Below are 20,329 nucleotides of genomic sequence, written 5' to 3'. Positions count from 1 at the left end.
AGTTATTCTTCTGATCCAACAGAGCGTAAGGCCTCTCATTCTCATCAGATGCAAGTTATGGAAAGAATTTCATTTTAATTAAATACTATACAATCAAAAACACAGCAGACCCTCGTTTCCTCTTCAATATACTAGCTCTGCCAGGAAATGCTGCTTACCAAGAATTGGTTACGCTCTCAAATGCATTTGGATTGCTAAGGCAAAGCACAGAAATATGTTCTAAACCCTGGCATCAGTTAGTAACGAAAGATATTATTAAAATTAATGTTCTAACCCCACCATCTTAGGTAACTTTTTTTTTTCTTTTTAATTTGCAACTCTGATTTTCAGAACTCTGCATTACAAACAGGGTGTGCTATTAAAGTTATACATACATACACACCGCATTGGTTTCAGCTTTAGAAACTCCATCTGGAAGAAATAAAATCAGGTTATTTGCAAGTAACTGGGTTTCTCCAAGTATTTTGCCTCTTCAGTGCCCTTGGAGTTACCCACAAGGCTGTTCACTGAATACACACTTTCTTCCAAGACAATCTTCCAAAGGCTCCTTTTTTGTTGGAAGTCAGTCAGTCAGATTTGTGAGTTGGAGTGAAATCATTTCTATGCCCAGTTGCCATGTATAATAAACCTACTGTAGAATCTCCATCCTTATTAATCTAAAGGCCTCAGGAACACCAGAACCTTTTGGATAGTTGGGGGGAACAAGTTGTCTGTTCTGGTCATACAGATTCAGACGTTGTTGAGTCAGCTTTTCCTATTATCCAAAGGAGCTGAGGTCTCCCAAGATCTTCAGATAATCAGGATTCTACCACAGGATATAGAACCTCTAGGTCTATGACAACATAAGCCTGGAGGAAAACTACCAGTTTGTTCTTGAAATGGTATGACATTCGCACAGGAAATCTCAGGCAGAGCTAGGAACACAAGACCATTCCTTGGTAAGAAAATGCACTTCCTTTTCATTCTGTTTTTATCCGTTATATTTCTAAGACAGAGGAATATTAGTAAACATACATCTTTGCATTAGGCACATATTCAATATTCAATTCAATTAGGCTCATATTCATATGAGCAGATTCAATCACACTATCTATGCTTGAAATCTTTCTTGGTGTATCTCCCTGAGCTCAACTCTCATCACTCAGAATACATATGATCACCCTGGTCCTATCTGCACAGGAAGACAGCTTAGTTTAACAATGGTGGCTAAACTCTGTTGTGACTCAACCAGGTTACATCACATTTTGGTCACGCCAATACTCATTGATACATCATCATATGGTTTTTAACCCGGCTAAAATGTAGTTTGGTCTCATTCACACTGTCCAACCAAATTTAACACAAAAAAGGTTGCAGTGTTGCCAACTCCTGTGATACTGGTATTTCTTAAAACTTCTGGTGCCATGTCAAAACTTAAGCAAAAAAAGAGCTAAGATCTCATCTGAAGATTCTAGCTCTTTTCTTACACTAAGCTACTAGCTACACTCACGGATCTGGAGAAAAAAAACTTAAAAGACATTACTTCAATGCTCCCTAAAGGCTCAAGACCCAGAAGACATATAAAACAAAACCCCATTTGAGTTCTTTTTGTTTTAGATTTTTAAACCTGCCGCATGATTTGGGGTGGGGTGGTAGGAGGATGGGAGGTCCTACTTGGATATTTGAACGTTTAGGGTTGGCCAACAGTGTGTGTTGTTGCAATTAATTATTGTCCTAGAGTGGGCAGGGCCTAACAAATACTGTCCTAACACATTAGCCCTTTAGATGTTACATTAGCTATGTCTACACTACCATTAATATACCATTTATATAATGTATGTCATGCAGGGGTGTGAATAAGCCACTCACGAATGACGTAAGTTACACCAACCTAGAGTGCCGGTGTGGAAAGTGTCGTGTTAGCAGGAAAGCTTCTCCTGCTGAAATAGCTGCTACCGCTCATTGGGGGTGAATTAATTAAGTCGATGGAAGAGCCCTCCCCCTGTCGGTTCACACTGGCCACACTAGAGAGCTTCCAGCGGCACAGCTGCATAAGTGCAGCTGTGTCACTATACGCTCTCTAGTGTATCCATAGCAATTATCTTTAGGTAGCTACATGCCTGCCATTGCTGTAGTTCCCTACCTCTTCACCATCTTTAAAGTATTTACCCCATGAGGCTGGAAAGTACCTCTATTTCTAGATAGTATCTCTGCCCCATCCAGAGTCAGCTTAAAAAAAAAAAAAAAAAAAAAGATATTTAGGCACCTAAAAATGCAGTTGGCACCTAGTGGGATTTTCAAAAATGCTTAGGTGCCTAACTCCCATTGTAAACAGGAACTAGACACATAGACACTTCTGGAAATCCCAATAGGCACCTAGCTGCATCTTTCAGTACCTAAATACCTTTAAAAAAAACTGACCCTAAATAACTTACCCTAGGTCACATACTATGCCTGTGGTGAAGCAAGAAATTGAAGCTGATCTCCTGAGTTCCAGGCTATCACCTTAGCTTAATGCTTCCTCTCTATGACTCAAGATATTTTTGTCACCTATGGAGACAAGTCTAAAGGGAATCAGGATCTATCCAAAATGGATAGTCCACACATCTGTTCTTGATATAAGCAGCTGTGTGTTAAAAAAGGCCTCAAAGCCACTAGAGCCACATTAGGATTCAAAAACTTGTTTTAACTGGTAACCACATCTAAGCTGGATATTTTAAGGGAGCCACTCAAAGTAAGGTGCACATCAATACCAACACACTCTGGTTTGTTGTCAGAAGCCAGATCAGGTGTCTATTTTGGTAGAATGGTGCTGCAGCCTATTCTAACAAATTTTGCTTAACTGATCTCAAACCCCGAAGAATGTAGAATTGTGGACTTCATGGAGAAAATAGATTCTCCAATAGCAGTTCTTCAAGTATATCCATATTCAGCAACTCCTCCATCTTTGCTCATTTCCAGATTCCATGCAGTTATACAATCAGGAACAGAACGAGTATAAAGAAAAGGAGTACTTGTAGCACCTTAGAGACTAACAAATGTGTTAGTCTCTAAGGTGCCACAAGCACGCCTTTTCTTTTTGCAGATACAGACTAACACGGCTGCTACTCTAGAACCAGTATAGTAAACGTACCTCCTTTTATTAATGAGGTCTCAGTAAGCCACTGGTTGAAGTTTGCCTGCTTTTCAGGATTTCATGATCCAGTGATATCATCACTCCTTAAGTATTTGTGTTTTTTGTTTCATACTTCTATCCCACCATGATCTAATGCCAAGATACCAGAGAGTGGGTAGATGCCTTGGAAACAAAATATCAAGTGTTCTGACTCTGAACTTTCAAGTAACTATTAAAGTTAAGACTCTAGATAAAAAACAGATTTTTAAAAAAAAATCACTGGAAGGTATGTTTATATACTTGGAGTGGAAACTGTGCACATTCAGCTGCAATTGATTTCCTGTATGGCAAAATACTGCAGGCATTTAGCTGGCTGGCAATATTACAGAGGCCTCCTACCATTACCAGTTCTTGAGACCAGAAAGCTCGGCCTGATGCTTATTCCTATGCCAGAATAAATAGAATCCCTGCTGAGTTTCCAAACTACTTTGGTTTAGGGGGAACCAAACCATAAACAGGCAAAGTTCTACATCTTAAAAAAAAAAAAATGACCCTACCCGAATGAATTGTATTATTCAGTATTGCTTTATATGCACTCTTACCAAAGAGATATGATGCCCATCAAAACAGATTCTCTGTTTAAGCAAAAAAAAAAAAAAAAACACAAACACAAAAATAGCCACCAAACTACACCAACTTAGATACATTAGTTAGGAGGAACTAATAAAAAAATATTCACCACGTAATTACTAAACTTACAGGGTAACAATGCTGAAAACTGTAATAGACCTTCAGAACAGAGATAACTGTTCATGTCACTCAAGAAAGCAGTCTTGTTTCCATATTTTTCTCCGTAAAAAATTACCTGAAGAGAAAAAAAATATATTCTTTTAATGTACTCCTGAAGACTTTGAGTCAGCTTTCTACTCTACTTAAATATGTCGAATAACTGCCAGTAAAGTTTCTCAGAATTTGGAAACAATTATGTAAAAGTAACTTCACAAGGTTTACTCTTTGATTATATTCTAATTGCACACGTGTCCAGGTACCTGGTTGCATTATGGCTGTAATTAAAGTAAAATCAAGATGAGAAATGGCCTGTATACTTTCTCTCCTATTTTTCCATTTAGTTCATATGTTTCTCTTGTTCTAAAGACTTCCAGTAAACAAGGGACTCTCTTTAAATTCTAGAGGAATGAGATTATTCAGGCATCCTAGCAATAGCTAGGTTGTCAACAGGTATAAAGTTCTTCTCATACACTAACATAAAAGCCATTCTTTCTTCACTGTTGTGCAGAAAATTTAGGAGGCAGGTTGTCTCCTTAAACCAGTTAGCTATCTAGTACATAAGGATTTGATACTGTGATTTATAAAATAGTTATTCTGGAAATTCACTACAACTAATAAAAACACTGCAAACTAAACTTACTCTTAGAAAACATACCGCATTTAGAAGACATTAACAACAGATATCTCTAGAATGTGTGAGTATCCCATAGATCTAACTAGGAGTATTTCAGACCTAAAGAGAAGCCTTATACAGGACCAAGTTAAACAAAACCCACTAAAGAAAGCAAAATGTAGACACTTTATATATAAAGTTAACTAAACCTTATCCAGTAATGACAACGTTCTTCTATGTAAAACACTTTGGCAGCTTGGAGCACTTCACAGAAAACAACCACACACAAATTTGAAAACTGCATCATTCTCAAAAACATGTCAGGACAAAGTTTTCTTTCCAGAACATATTCTGGATGGAAGTCAGCCAAAATGATTTCCAGTATTAAGACGACAGGTGCTATATACTATTCTCACACTAGTCTTTGAAATCATCCTCATTTCCAAATTTGCCTATGGCAGCATTCTGAAGTTGCACTTAACTCATCATTGGAGCACACAAATGGGCCAGAATTATGGCGCTGAGTGAAATATTGGATGTTCTCAAAAGATTTTCCCAAAGCATAGAAGTTGTCTCAACACAATAAATATATTTTAAAAGCAGAGATTTCTCTCTACTCTGCTGTGGTGAACAAAAGAGGAACCCAAACCGAGACCACCTGTCTCACTTTTGACCCAATACAAATGGTATTCCACAGTCTTACAAATAATTTATTCAGATTTCAAAACACTCCTACAAATGGAATGCCAGTCCATCAAATCAGTCTGTTAACCCATACTCCCATATGATCCCCAACTAAGTCTCATATCCAGACAACACAGAGCACGTTTGGTTCATTTGCGCACTCCACAAAAAACCTTGAGGGTAAGAATCTAATGCAGTGGGTTTTTTAAAATAATTTAATAAAATACTAATAGTTTTCCTAAGACAATATGTGCACCTTGATATTTTAAATACCCCAATGTTACTTACATAAGTGTGAACGGACATTAGCCAGAGAGCAACAATGCAGGCTCATTAATTTGCATTGAGCTCTAAAGTAAAAATTCACATGTAGTGACTGTTAATAGCACATTTTAAAAATGCATTAGAGTTTAGGCTACCTTATACAAATCAATAAGGTAATAAAGAGATGCTGACAAGCCTGACAGAGTCAAATACTGGAGTACCATTAAAAACAGAAGTCATCTTTTTTCTGGACTATCAATCCCAAACATACAGTCACCTCACGCTCTTGAGTGACACAAATAAGTGCCAAAAAGGGTTGTGCTCTGGTTACTTAGCCCTGACGGCCAACACCAAGAAGTCTTCAGCAGCTGCCAGTTGTGATGGGGTCAAGCTGCTGGCAATCTGCATAAGACCTTGTAACTGATTAATGAAATTAGCCACCAGCAGATTTTTCTGAAGATTTCTAGGGTATGTCTACACAGCAACTAGACGCCTATGCCAGCTGACTCAGGCTCACAGGGCTTGGGCTGTGGGGCTGTTTCATTGCTGTGTAGACTTTCAGGTTAAGGCTGGAGCCGGGACTCTAGGACTGTGAGGTGGGATGGCACAGCCCAGAAGTCTACATTGCAATGAAGCCGCCCCAGAGCCTGAGCCTGGGAAGCTCAAATCAGCAGAAGAAACACTGTTTCAATATCTTTGTTACTGTTCAAGTGATATATTTAATTAACTTTTTCAATGGTGTTGTTCCCAGGATATGAGAGAGATAAAGTGAGATAATCTCTCTCATTGAACCAACTTCTGTTGGTGAAAGAGACAAGCTTTCAAGCTACACAGCTCTATGTAACTCAAAACCCAAGTCCTGGCGTCACGTCATTATTACATGGGAATCTAAGGTTTCTTTTTTAAAAAAATCCTATTAATTATAATTGCAGAAAAAAGCTGGAAAACATACCATCCCCAGGGCTCAAAAAACAAAAAAAAAAAAAGGGGGGGGAGAGTAAAAAAATCTCACAATTTTTAAGCTATGCGCCTGACCTGTGATTTTTTTTTGTTTTTAATGTTTTCAGTCGGCAATACTGTTACAGCTACACAAAGGAGCTCGGCTAGTTTCTCTGGCCCCCCCAGAACAAAAGAATCTGTTAAAAAAAAAGTTTTAAGTCTAGTTCTTCTCTGAAGAACATCTTTGTAAGAAAATAAGTTAAATGGTATTATAGGGATCCTTGTTGGTCTTCTCTCAGTGATTTCTATGTCAGATGTTCTCACTCTGCAAGTAAAACAGTATCTTTTCCAACTGGCCTGAAAATTCAGTCCACGTTCATCACCACCATAGGTTCTCCATGCCAAACTAAGAATTCAGTGACACTCCTACAGTCCTATTTTCTTCAAATTTGGTACAGGGCTGGAGTGACTCCCACTCACCGTCTCTTAAAATTGCAGAACATATGGTGGGAATAAAAAGTTGTAAAATGTTATTTTTGTTATTAACATGAGCAGGTATGAAGACTCTGAAGAATCAGTGAGTAGATCTCTTGCATAACAGAGTGCCATATTCTACCATTACTTTTTAGAGTAATACCACACTTCAGATGTGTCTCATGTTTACAGTACACTAATGGTTGCTGCTATTTTACATATTTATAATGTATTTTTATTAATGCATTTCCAAGAAGCCTAGGGCAATTTAATTTCTACTGTATTCAGATAAGATGTATTTCTCTAATACTCACCTAGAAAATTATTCTTTTGTAGGTTCCTGTTTATATTTTGCTTTGTATACAGAGGACAGATTCCTTTAAACTAACTTAGAATTTTAAATGTTGATTTATAGATTAAATCTGAGAAACACTTTCCTAGGAGGAATTCTGCAAATGTTTCCTTTATCTTATCAAATGCTTTGATTTGAGTCTTTAAAAAAAGAAAACATGAATTCCATATTTCAGGCTATTTTTTAAAAGTTGTGTTCATGAGTTGGGGTTTATTACACATTTTATAATACCCATTCTGAATGTTTTGTTTGTTTTTTAAAAACACAAAATCCAGTGTTGCACACTTAAGTCTTAGAGATCAGACGTCTATCAATATACAAACTAATTTCAATTTGTCGTTTTTGGAGTGCTGTGTTTAATCTATTACAGTATTCTTTTAAAACACTAATAAGAGTTTATATTTGTGTCCCGCTCCCCCAGTTTATTATATCTTTAGTTAGACTTCAACAGTTTTCCTAACCATAGGCTGCAGATGAAGCTACTATATAGATAGAGATTTCAGAGTAACAGCCATGTTAGTCTGTATTCGCAAAAAGAAAAGGAGTACTTGTGGCACCTTAGAGACTAACCAATTTATTTGAGCATAAGCTTTCTTGAGCTACAGCTCACTTCATCGGATGCATACTGTGGAAACTGCGGAAGACATTATATACACAGAGACCATGAAACAATACCTCCTCCCACCCCACTCTCCTGCTGGTAATAGCTCATCCAAACTGACCACTCTCCTTACAATGTATATGAAAATCAAGGTGGGCCATTTCCAGCACAAATCCAGGTTCTCTCACCAGCCCCCCCCCCCCCCCACCACACACACACAAACTCACTCTCCTGCTGGTAATAGCTCATCCAAACTGACCACTCTCCTTACAATGTGTATGATAATCAAGGTGGGCCATTTCCAGCATAAATCCAAGTTTAACCAGAACGTCTGTGGGGGTGGGGGGGAAAAAAGGGGAAATAGGCTACCTTGCATAATGACTTAGCCACTCCCAGTCTCTATTTAAGCCTATATATATAAATAGATAGATAGAGGCTGTGTCTACACTGATGCAGACCCACCAGTAATGCTGATGATGGGTGAGTTACTATAGGCAGGGTACCAGCATTGTTACCACTGTCTCATCTGAGTCCATTCAGAACATTAGTCATAGATTATGATAGTATATGAAGACCTCAATCAGGATCAGAGCCCTGTTGTGCTGAGTACTGTACAAATACAGAAAAGACAATATCCTTGCACTGGAGTGTTTACAGTCTAAAGCCCAAAAATCAGGAAAACATGCTTATATTATATCCAGTTTATTTCAATAGGGCTTAAACACCCTTCCTGAATAGGTATCTTCCACCCAGCAGTGCCCTAACACTGGGATACAGAGTCACTCTCTCTCTCTCTCCCTCAATGACTAAGCAAGTATTTATCCACCGTGGAACAGCCAGAGAGAGAGAGAGAGAGAGAGAGACAGAATGGTGGGAGACCCCATGTCCACTCCCCCCTGCTCCAATCACTCTTTGATTATTTATCCACCAAGGAACAGCTGCAGTAGGATAGACTAAGGGATCCTGACATCAGAACATCCCACAGCCTAGTAGTTAGAGCATTCTCCTGAGAGGTGGGAGATCCACGTTCACATCCTTTCTCCCCCTGTGACCAGCAAGTACCCTAACCACTGGACTAAAAGTTATAAGGTGGACGCTAACACCACCTCCCCCTCCTCTTCGGATTTGTGTGGAGCAAAGGAGATGCCTAACTCATTCCTGCAAGAAACATCTTAGAAGCCTGACTCCAGGTGATGGGCTCTTGTTCACAGACTGCTAAACTGAGATAGGCGCCTAAATCAGGGGTTCTCACAACAAAATTTTTGGTGGCTGCACTTGCTGGTGGCCACACTGACAATTTTTCCTAAAATATTTAATTAACTTTAGGAAAAACAAATAAATATGCACATATATGTGTCCAAGTCATTGTAATTTATTCATTGCAGACTCAATAATAAAAATAATGTACAGTTGTCTCCATTATTTACTGGACCTTAACAGAATAGAAATACAAATAAGGTGCTTTTCATGTTTTGCTTTTTTGGTTGATTTTTTTTTTTTTTAGACTTGCTAGTTAGTAAGTTTGCTACTGCGAAAATGATATTTGTTAATATCAGTTTTCACAGCATACTTACTCAGCCCCAGCAAGCTGGGCGACAAATTGGATGGGGAGGCAGGTAAGGAGATGGGGGGGACCAGGGGTGATGTGGGGGCTGGAAGGGTCAGCAGTGACATGTGGGGGGGGTGAGCCTGTGACTGGACATCCAGGGCCAGAGCCCAAAGCCCTATGGCTGGGGGCCAAAGCCTGCCCCCCACCACCCCAGGGCTGACACCCAAGCACCACCGCCCCTGGGAAGGTGGGGAATTCACACCGGTCACCTGCTCTTACAGTGTTTGTGGCTCCAGGAGGCGGCATGGACCAGCATTTGCTGGAAGTCCTGAGGGAGGGGCTGCCACTTTGCCCCACCCCCAGTCACCACCCAGGTTGGCTGTGGCCACAAGAAAAGCCCCCTGGTGGCCGCATTTGAGAAACGCTGGCCTAAGTCTAGGCTCCTGGAAGGCATCTACCTCTGTGAGAGGGGCAGGGCTTAAGACACATGCCTCTCATCAGCATCTCCCATTGGCTAGCTTATCTAGCTCTCTGCCTAGCATGCTGGCTTTTGTGCATCACATTTCTAGATACTTATCTTTCCCCATTCACCATATAGGGATCCTAGGTGCCTAATTCAGCTTTGTGAATTGCAGCATTGTTCCTGTGATTTTCTAGGTGCTGTGATGCGCAGCACTGCAACACATAAGGCCTTGTCTACACTCGAAACACTAAGCTGCAGCTGCGCCACTATACCACTTCAATGTAAAACACTACCTATACCAACGGGAGGGGTCCTCCCATCAATGTAGGTAATCCACCTCCCCAAGAGGCGGTAGCTAGGCTGATGGAAGAATTCTTTCCTCGCCCCCATGGATTTTTCGCATCCCCAAGCAATGTAGATGGGTCCACCTAACGTTTTAGTGTAGACCAGGCCTAAATCCTTTCACAGATCCCACCCTTACATACTGTTCAAGGAAAGTAAAAAGCTGAAGATGACTCACAGCAAGTGAGGTTACTTCTTTGTGATTTCTATAAATAAAGTTTAATGGAAGCAGAGGTCCTCCACTGAAAAGATCTCAAAAGCCATGTATTAAATCATCTTCCACCTGGGCTTCACTTCAAAGGTGCACGTAAATATGCAAGTTAAATAAATCCTCTCCCTCTGTTCCACAAAGCACTAACAATCTGGACAGAGATTAACCCTTTAGAAGCTACATTTCTAAACTTCTCTCTCTAGATGTGATTCTAACAATTAAAAAGCATTCTAGTTAAGAAATCTTGTTGCACCATCTATTAAAATAAGGACAATTTGTGAAAAGCTTTCAAAGAGTTGCACAGGATTTTCAAAAGGAGAAATATTTGACCTCAAACTTAAGCCAGTTTGAAAGGTATACTCTGTGCCATAATTTTAACAGAGCTTTCCCTCTTTAAAAAGACCAAAGAATTATGGTAAATTAAATACCAGTAAGAACAAACACTAGTATCAGTAAGAACAAACACTAGTATATTAATGACAGAGAAATTATAACAACGAGGAGTACTTGTGGCACCTTAGAGACTAACAAATTTAGTTATAGAAGTTCTAAACATTATAACATATATAAATCCACCAACAGCCCACTCTACACTGTTCAAACATTTAGAAATATCCAATAATATGCTAACACCATGGTAATATGACAAACATTTAATATTGAAACTACTGAAACATTCTCAGAGCATTGTGCATAGTTTCCAGGTTGTCAACTTTGTCAGGGAGAGGAGAGCTAAAGTTAAAGAACTGAATATTTGGATGTATAAGGGAACCATTTAATGCCCTCTAGGGGCAAGAACTTCTGCTTCCCCCCTCTACTATTCTAAAAGAAGCATCTGTGAAGTTAATGAGATTTAACTTTATTTATTCATATTTTGTGTATACTGTCAGCCAAAGCATCCATGTGCATCTTTAGAAGTTCTCAGAATTAAGACAACTGCATGCCAAAAAAATCAGAAGCTTAAGACAGTTACATATGTACCTTTCTAACCACAATAAGTTATACATCCAGTGGTTGCTACAGCCAAATTTAGCTTTGTACACGCTAACAGGATTCCTTTATAAATTTAGCTAGAGACCTGAGCAATAAACACTTGTGGAAATCTAAACCACAAGTGTTAGGCAGTTCCTTCCAAGAAGGAAACAGAGAGGCAAAGAAGACTACTACTAATATATAGTATTAATTATTATTTTTAAATCACCCATTCATTGTGATTTATGTAGGCAGTTTCATGTCATTATTTGCTCACACTTTTGATACAAACAGCATTAGGATTGGAAGGGCAAGAAATAAGTTAAATCACAACTGTATCAGTACCCCAATTACCAGTTAAGAGGAAAAAAAGATACCAAGAGCCAGCCCAATGTTTAAATTGTGTTTTGTTCGAGGCCCCTTGTGCCTCATGCTGGGAGTGCTGTGGGCTTGCAAAGAAAAGGGGAAATGAAGTGAATCTTATTCAACAATGACCCTTTGGCTGATTTAAGGATTGGAGTTGATGGGTTCTGGAGGGCTCCCATTCTGTCCATCCAGAAGGACAACAGTTGTGACATAAGGCCTTCACAGTCAGGAAAAGAAACCAAGGACAGGGAACAGGGAAATTGTCAGGGCTCCAAAAGGGAAACAGGAAGACTACCACCTCACCCAAAAGAGAAAATATATATGAATATGATTGGTCACATTTTTAAATGCTTTAGGGAACAGACACCAGAACCAAATTTACACTAGCTACATTTATTTTAAAAGAGTCAGGTTTAATAAAAATACATTATAATTTGTAGAGTTTAATTCCAAATAATTAACACCATCTGTTTTGGCTTTAACAACATGTGGTCCAAAACAGAGGCATTATATACAACCTGTATTAAATTTTCAGAGATTTGATAATGTAGTATGTTAAACATTAATGAAAACTACTTCTGGTGCTGTGTGTACAAAATATCTCCTTTGCTCAGATTTTAAGATCACACTGAATTGTAGCCAAACACAAAAGTACTTTTGTGGACAAAAACAGCTGAATATTGCTTGTACCCTTCATAAATATATTACACACAGGATGCTTTACTACCTGATGTGATATGCCTGCAGTGCATTATTTACACTACCAATTTTTGCAGTGCTGGAGTAGAAAGAGAGGGGCCACATAAAGAAGGAGGGTAGTCCCAACAACTTCTAAATGGATGGATTTTCCTCATTCAAAGCACACATAACTGAAGGAATGGGCTGGAGTCTAAACCCCCCAGTTTCAGAAAGGTTATAGGTACAATGGCTCTTCCACTGGCTTACACTTCTCAGTGACTACCCAGGCAGGAGAGATCTTCCTAGGAAGGTGAGTACTAAAGCAATAGTCCGGTGCCTCAGACGCCAGAGTTTAACGAAGTTGAAACACGCCAGGTGTTTCCCTCCAGCCCCAGCCACGCTTGCTGCCTTCCCCCGTGTTATAACCTAAAGGCTCGTGCTCACCAGCAAAACACGCAGCCGTGCAAGGGAACCGCGTCCCCCTTTCCACACGAGCGACACAGGACTGCGGGCCACACCGACCCCGCATTAGAGGCGTGCCGGGACACAAGAGGATTTGAGACTATCCGTGACGCGAGCCGCCCCCCCCCCCCCCGCCAGGCCAGCCAACGCGTGGCTGCCCCGCCTCTCTCTTCAGGTAGCAAACGCGCGGCGAATCCCCCGGGAACCTGAACCCCGTTTTTCCGCCCGGCTCGCGCAGGGGCGGGGAGCGGCGCGGCCTCACCTTTCTCTCCGCCCCAGCGCTGCGCTTCTGAAGCGGCGCCCGTTTCGGTCCCTGCCCGCAGCGACCAGCAGGGCAAATGGCCCCGCGGGCGGGCGGGCGGGCGGCGGCTTAGCCCTGCCGTACCCCGGCGGGTGCGGAGCAGCTCCCACACACGCCCCTTCCCGCTCCAGCGGACTCAGGCCGCCCTTCTTCCCGGCCGCCTCTCCCCACAGCCTAGCCCCGCCGCTGCCTGCTCCGACAATAGTTCTTCCCCCCCAGCAGCCGCCGCCGCCGCCGCCTCTGGGACGGGGTGGGGGGGACCCAGCCGGCTCCCAGCAGCCCTCTTCTCCCCTGCGCCCCCTGGGGGAGGAGACCTATTCGCACCGCCCCGGAGGGGAGAGCGCGGGGCTCCCCGGGGAGAGCGGGAGAAGCTGCAGCCCCGGGAACGGGCAGGAGAAGGCGCTACCTGAGGGTTTGCATCAGCGGAGGAGGAAACCTGCTCCGCAGGACAAAGCGCTCGCTCTCCCCGGGATGCCGGCGGCGGCTCCTGACAGGCGTCCCCCAGCCAGCCCCGCACACCCCCTGAGTGTTTAAATCCGGAGGGGGGGCGGTGAGCGCTGGTCTCCTGCAGTCGCGTCGAGGCTCGCCGGCGCTAGGTGCCCATTCCGCAGCGCCAAGTCCTCTGGCGGCTCCTGCCGCTCCGCTCAGGCTCTAGGGCAGCAGCTTAAAGTCTCCAAACTTCCTGCTCCTCCCGTGCGGCCGGGGCGGCTTGGAAAACTCCCCCTTCCCCTCCTCCAGTCGCAGCTCTGCCTGCAGGCTCAGCCCCTCCCGAGGGAGGCCCGGCTCGGCTCGGCCTCGGGCTGCAGCTGACTTCCCCCCACGGGTGGGAGAAGCGGGGGGATGGAGAGATTAACCACTTGGACTTGGCTCTGGAGTGAAGCCAAAGAGAACAGTCAAATTACAGCCCGCTGGAAAAAACCTCAGCTACTGTTTTCACACACACAAGAGCAAGCACTCCACTACTTTCCGGGGGCTTCCTTCCTGGCCTGGGCTAAACTTACAGCCTTTCCCTTGTTGTTTTTGTTTGTTTTGGGTTTTTTTGGCTTTTTGTTTTTATTAAACGCCCCCCATGGGGGGAGTGACTACCTTCTTACACTTTAAATCACGCTACTAGTGTCTACATCCCAAGAGGAAACTCACATACTGGAGAGTGGAGACACACCCCTTGATGTTGCAAGGTGATAGACCAGACCGTGTCCCTTTAAAACATTATAAGACGGTGATTAATGAAGTAATTGCCTCTCTTGTGATTTAAAGTTTGGGCCATTAACAAGGGAAAGAGACAATGTCAACTTGAAATCTAATCAATTAAAAAAAAAGTTCAAAGTGGCTTTGCATACTACACCTGCCCCCTGAGTCTCCTTGGCAGTTTTGTGGCTTTACAATCACATCTTCCTGATTTTAAACATGTTTTTTTGTTTTGTGTTGCTTTAGGAAAGATCCAATCAAACAGAGGAAACTGCCAACAAAAGTGTAACCTAAAGCCCCAATCCTGCATCAGGATGAGACTCTGTGGCCAAGCAGCCTCACTGAAGGCCAGGGATCAAGCTCTCAGGCCCCGATCCTACATCGGGATATTCTAACTGACCACACAGAGAAAAATTAAAACTGACTATGCACCATTGCAGTCAAATGCACAAAGTTGTTAAACTGAAATAAATAGATATATTTCTTTTCTTCTAATCGTTTTCCATTTATACCATCTTTGCTATTATAAACATAGCAGGTAAATAATTTTCAGGCTGAAGGGTGATATACTTTCCACCTGTGCTATTTGTTCACTCTTTGTATCTCTCTCAGCTTGGATAATTAGTCAGTTTCACTTCTTATGTGGCCTACTTGAATGCTAGCCTGGTTCACTTTTTGTAACCCTTAGCTAGTCAATTTTGCTATCCGATTTCTCAGCCTTGACACCATCAAGGGGTCAAAAACCCAAGTGACTTAAAATTCATGAGATTTTTAAAAATAATAATAAACTTTGTCTTATTTGTATTTGCTTCTGGTTTTTCAGCTTTTAAGATTCATATTTTCAAACACTGAAGTAAGTTACAGTGACCTAAGTGCTAGTGTGGACAGCGCTATGTTGGTGGGAGAGCTTCTCCTACCAACATAGCTATTACCACTAATGGGGGGCTAGAGTAATTAAATCAACAGGAGTCTCAGCTACTTAGAGCGTGTGCACTAGCCGCGCTACAGCGGTGCAGCTGAAAGCTCTGTAGTGTAGCCATAGCCTTAGGGCATGGCTATACTTGCAGATGTAGAGTGCTTTGCGTTAAACCCGCAATAGGGAAAGTGCTGCAGTCTGTCCACACTGACAGAAACAAGTGCACTGGCGCGGCCACATTTACAGCACTTGCAACAGCACTGGGAGCGGTGCATGATGGGCAGCTATCCCACAGAGCATCCCTTCCCATTCTGGTGATGTGGCTTGTAGGAAGGGGGCAGGAGATGCGGGTCATTCTGGGTCCTGTCCCAATGCCCCGTGATGCATTGGTTTGCATCCCAGCAATTCCTGTGCTTCCGTCCACATTTGGCGCCATCTTTCAATGTTTTTTGTACTGCGCGCTCTGTCTTCCCTTTCGGTCTGCGGGAACGGAGCCCAAAATGCTGAGGAGTATGCTGACGAGTCTCATCAGCACGTCACGTTTGGCAGTCAAGTTATTCTTTATGATCCAAAGTAACAGTGAGGGCTCCGATGATGATATTGACTAGAGTAACGCATATCACACGAGTTTGCTTGTGGCATTCATAGACATGCTCACCACCGTGGAACACCGCTTTTGGGCTTGGGAAACAAGCACTGAGTGGTGGGATCACACCGTCATGCAAGTCTGGGATGACGAGCAGTGGCTGCAGAACTTTCAGATGAGAAAAGCCACTTTCATGGGACTGTGTGAGGAGCTCGCCCCCATCCTGTGGCGCAAAGACAAAAGATTGAGAGCTGCCCTGATGGTGGAGAAGTGGGTGGCTATTGCAATCTGGAAGCTGGTAACTCCAGACAGCTACCGATCGGTTGCTAACCAGTTTGGAGTGGGGAAGTCGACCTTTGGAATCGTGTTGATGCAAGTTTGCAGGGCCATTAATCGCATCCTGCTCAGAAGAACCAAGACTCTGGGTAGGGTGCATGACATTGTGGCTGGCTTTGCACAAATGGGTTTCCCTAACTGCGGAGGGACAATAGATGGCACACATATTCCAATTCTGGCACCAGCCCACCTAGCTTCTGAGTACATTAATCAGAAGGGGTATTTCTCTATGGTTCTCCAGGCGCTTGTGGATCACTGTGGGCGTTTCATTGACACTAAAGCAGGCTGGCCCGGAAAGGTGCATGACTCACACATCTCTCGGAACACTGGCCTGTTCAGGAAACTGCAAGCCAGGACTTTTTTCCCAGACCAGAAGATCACCGTAGGGGAAGTCAAAATGCCCATTGTGATCCTTGGAGACCCCGCTTACCCTTTAATGCCGTGGCTCATGAAACCTTATACAGGGAGCCTTGACAGCAGCAAGGAGCAGTTCAACAACAGGCTGAGCCGGTGCAGAATGACTGTGGAGTGTGCTTTTGGCCGTTTAAAGGGCTGCTGGCACTCTCTGTACGGGAAGCTGGACCTGGCCGATGACAGCATCTCCGCGGTTATATCCGCGTGCTGTACCCTCCATAACATTTGTGAAGGGAAGGGTGAACGATTCACTCAGGCATGGAACTCGGAGGCTCAACAGCTGGAGGCTGAATTTGAACAGCCAGAGAGCAGAGCTATTAGAGGGGTCCAGCGTGGGGCTACAAGGAATAGGGATGCCTTGAGGGAGCAATTTGAGGCTGAAAGCCACCAGGAATGTCTGGTGCCCTGCATGGGAATGAAGTGCCATGGTTCCAATGTTAGTAGGAATCTGTGTTTGCTACACTGACTTGCAGTGCCTGTTCTTTCCTGGGCTAAGGTATCTTTTACTTTATGCAATAATAAAGAATGTTTTCAAAGCCAAAAAATCCATTTATTGAAAAGAAAATTCATTTACTGAAAAGAAACACAGCTGCTTGGTAAACAGAAAGGACAAGGAGTGGGGTGGGGAATGGTACAATCACAGATTTGCGTATGTCCTGTTATCATACTCAGCCTTCCTGTCTGGAGTGCTGTGCAATGAGTGCTGCACTTCAGGATGGCTATACTGCATGGTGATGGGGGTTGAGTGCAGAGGGTAAGGGACACAGTTTTCAGGGCTGGGTGGTGAAGCTACAGGTGTTGGGGGCAGCTGGTGGCGGTAAGAACCCGGATGTTGGGGAAAGTGGGTTGGAGGTGACATGGGGGCACAAAGGAAAGAGTTTTGGGACAAGGGCTGCAGGGGGGTCACGCACAGTAGTGTTCTGCCTGCATGGCTACAAGTACCTGGATCAAGTCTGCTTGACGCTCCATTATGCTTATCAGCCAATCCATGCTTTGCTGCCGGAGCACTGCGTTTTTGTGCTGGCACTCCTCATTCTGCTGGTGGATCCTCCTTTCACTGTCCCACCACTCCTGCACTTTTCAATTTTCACTACTTGCATGCTGCATTACTTCATGCAAAATGTCTTCCTTGCTTCTACGTGGCCTCTTTCTGATTCTTTGGAGTCTTTCAGCCGGTGATAACATGGATGGCTGAGATCTCAAGGTTGCATCTGTGAAGGCAAAATGCAACACTTAACAGAGGCAGCGTTGTTCACTGCAGACAGAGCAATGATTCCCCTGTACTCAAGGGCAAGCACAGTATACACAATAGCATAATTTGTCTGTCCCAAAGTGAGCGCACGTAACCCACCATGAGTAAGCACAGGGTCAAGCGTGACGGATTGTTTCACGGCTGTACTGTCCTCTGGGGTTCTGTGCCCTGGGGACAGCCAACAGCAGCAGGGGGCCCCTATACTGAACACTGTCCCCACATTTTCCACAGGAGTTCTTCCTGGAAGATATCTTGCTGCTGAGGGTGACCTGAGAAGCAAGGGAGTGTCTTCTACTGCAATGTGGATTCCGCCCTGGTCCATATGCAGCTTGCCTGTGTGCAGCAATGGTCCCCCCGCCCTTCACGGCACAGTGGCGTGGACAAGTTAGCCTTACTGGGACAAGGAACGCAGTGGCTCTCCTGAGAAACCTGCGTAAGAGCATTGTCCAAGTTCTGGATGAGACCTCTGAAGACCTTTGAAGAGATCACTGAGGCCGATTACCACGATGTGAGAGAGCACATCAACGCCCTATTCCGCATCTAGGCATGCATGCAGCCCTAACCCGCCTTACCCCAAGAGCCCGCACCAAATAACTTCCTTCCCAAAATAAAAGCCACTCACTGGGAACCTCCTCTGGTGTCTGTCCTTCCCCAAGCACCAGCCACCATGACTGGCTACCTTCCTCCTGGCTTGAGAACAGCTCCTGGCCGCATGCATCTAGGGATTCCGGGGTATCTTCCTCTGCCTCAGCACCCTCGCGTCTGCTTTGTTCCTCCTCCTCCTCTTACCTTGTTGAACTGGCCTCTGAAGTGCCCATGGTGGTACTCGGAGTGGAGGTGGGGTCAGCCCCAAGTATCGCATCCAGCTCTTTGTAGAAACGGTAGGTTGCAGGGGCAGCACCAGAGTGGCTGTTTGTCTTGCGGGCTTTGTGGTAGGCATTCCGCAGCTCCTTCAGTTTAATCTGCACTGCAGTGCATCCCGGTCATGGCCCCTTTCCACCATGTCCCTTGATATCTGCCCGAAGGTATTGTAATTCCTGTGGCTGGAGTGCAGCTGGGACTGGACAGCTTCCTCCCCACAAACACTGATGAGGTCCAGCACCTCACCATTGCTCCATACTGGGGATCGCCTGGCGCATGGAGGAATGGTCACCTGGAAAGATTCGCTGAGAGCATTCCATGCCTGGCTGAGCAAACAGGAAGGGGATTTTCAAAATTCCCAGAGAAATTAAAGGGCGGGTCTGATGGTTGGCTACCTGAGGGCAGGGCAGTAGAGTTCAAAGTGATGACTAGCACAGGCATTGTGGGACACTTCTGGAAGCCGATCAGAGCACACTATAGGACCAGAGTGTCCACACTGGCACCACGGCGCTCCAGCGGGGGCGCAGCAAATGTTATTCCACTCGCCGAGGTGCAGTACCAGCAGTGTAGCCCCGGAGTCAGAGCGCTGTATGTGCCTTGCCAGTGTGGACGGGTAGTGAGCTAGTGCGCCTGGGGCTCCTTTATTGCGCTGTAACTCACAAGTGCAGCCAAGCCCTCAGTGTCTTCTGCAATTTCCATCTCTGTGGTATATAAAACCCCAATTCAAGAGAGCATGTAAGCAAATGCTTAACCTTAAGCATGTGCTTAAGCACCCTTCCTGAATAAGGTGCTTCCCTAATTAAGGCCTAAGGCTCCAATCCTGCAAGTTGATCCCCCATACCATGTCCATGCAAAACAATTTGCTTTCAATGTGTTTCAAGTAAGAAAAGTGAGAAAGCAGAGAACATAAATGCAATAGAAAACACAAATAAAATGTGAATGCGTATTATAATTATTCTTGCTTCTAATTAATTTAAAAAACCCTTTTAGTTTAATATATATATATATATTCAGTAGCATTTCCTCGCTTTCCACCAACATTTCACATTCTCCCCCTGACAAAACCCCTTTGCATATAAAACCTCGCTCCATAATTCTCATAAAAGAAGAGGTCTTTCATTTTTGTGGAATGCTACAGATTCTCCCTGTGCTTATGCTAAATATATGGCATATGGTATGTGAGTGATTTTAGACATTTAGGATGCTCAAATATAGAGACAGAACAGTAATGTGACTAGTTAGTGAGTTTCAATGTTCACCCTAATCTTAACTGTTCTTGCTAGAATCCTGAAAATAACTAATGGTTTGTCCAGGTCTCTTAATGTACCATTTTTAAAGTGTTAAAAACTCATCCAAAACTTACATGTAGCATATATTGTCTCAAACGAGGATTGAATTTGACATGTCGAAAGGCCAATATTTTCTTATAAATCAATATTGGCTCTGTTTGAAAACAAAGTTTTGCATTTAGCCCATAATGGAGATACATCATCTTTTCAACCCAGAAAAAAAAAAAAAGTAAATCTCCCCAGGCAATTTCCTTAATGATAGCCACTGCTATAAACAACATTTCTTTATATAACAGTGTTACACTTGTAGTCCCTGCTCCACCCACACACACA

The 20,329-nt window shown here is 43.6% G+C and overlaps 1 protein-coding gene across 5 annotated transcripts in view; it reads right to left on the bottom strand.

Annotated features, from left to right (window-relative positions):
* PLEKHG1 (pleckstrin homology and RhoGEF domain containing G1) overlaps window positions 1-13,809 on the bottom strand; it is a 215,366-nt gene extending 201,557 nt beyond the window's left edge. For 2 of the 5 annotated variants that reach the window (XM_073337635.2, XM_073337636.2), the window contains exon 1: window positions 13,561-13,809. The gene's annotated coding sequence lies outside the window, so the exon portion shown is untranslated. Of the gene's footprint in view, window positions 1-13,115; window positions 13,415-13,560 lie in introns of those variants that run through there. The other 3 variants (XM_073337634.2, XM_073337637.2, XM_078852205.1) reach the window with 2 other exon arrangements.
* Between the last annotated feature and the right edge of the window lie 6,520 nt (window positions 13,810-20,329).

Source organism: Lepidochelys kempii, chromosome 3 (assembly GCF_965140285.1).
Source record: "Lepidochelys kempii isolate rLepKem1 chromosome 3, rLepKem1.hap1, whole genome shotgun sequence".
NCBI classification, from domain to species: domain Eukaryota; kingdom Metazoa; phylum Chordata; order Testudines; family Cheloniidae; genus Lepidochelys; species Lepidochelys kempii.
This window is presented reverse-complemented; position numbering and strand designations above follow the sequence as displayed.